At 47.7% G+C, this 549-nt stretch overlaps 1 protein-coding gene across 1 annotated transcript in view; it reads left to right on the forward strand.

Moving 5' to 3' along the window:
- The window catches only part of RPAP1 (RNA polymerase II associated protein 1), a 21,353-nt gene that overhangs the window by 19,146 nt on the left and 1,658 nt on the right, over window positions 1-549 (forward strand). The gene's annotated exons all lie outside the window — the stretch shown is intronic.

Consider the following 549-nt stretch of genomic DNA (forward strand, 5'->3'; position numbering starts at 1 on the left):
GAACTCATGCGGAAGTGGCTTCAGATTCTCAGTGCTGTGCTTTAACCCGCTGCGCCACCAGGGAGGGCCTATAGTTTTATTTTTAATAAAATTATTTGTTTATGCGCACAAGAACTGAGGTACAGGCCAGAGGTGTGTGGCGGGGGCAGGGTGAGAGGATTCACCAGAAACAGATTGGGGAGCAGAACAGGCAGATGGACGGAATACCCTGCTGAGGGGAGCAGTGGGCGAGACAGGAAAGGTCTGCGGTGCCATGTGGGTCAGCTCCCTGGTCATGGATTGAACTCGTGCTGCAGTGGCTGCAGAGAGCTTTATAATGCTGTGCTTTAACTCGTTGCGCCACCAGGGAGGGCCCTGCATTCACATTTTTGTAAAGTTGGAATCACTGCCAGTTGCCTTCACTTAACATCACATAGAACTATTTCCCACATCATTAAACATCCTAAGAAGTCAACATTTTTTATTATGTAATGACCCATCTGTAGGCATGCCCCAACTTGTTTCTTCATAAACCACTGGTGGTCATGAAAGTTTTCGGGTTTTTTGGTT

The sequence above is a fragment of the Condylura cristata genome, unplaced genomic scaffold (assembly GCF_000260355.1).
Source record: "Condylura cristata isolate star-nosed mole 26May11 unplaced genomic scaffold, ConCri1.0 scaffold00023, whole genome shotgun sequence".
NCBI lineage: Eukaryota > Metazoa > Chordata > Mammalia > Eulipotyphla > Talpidae > Condylura > Condylura cristata.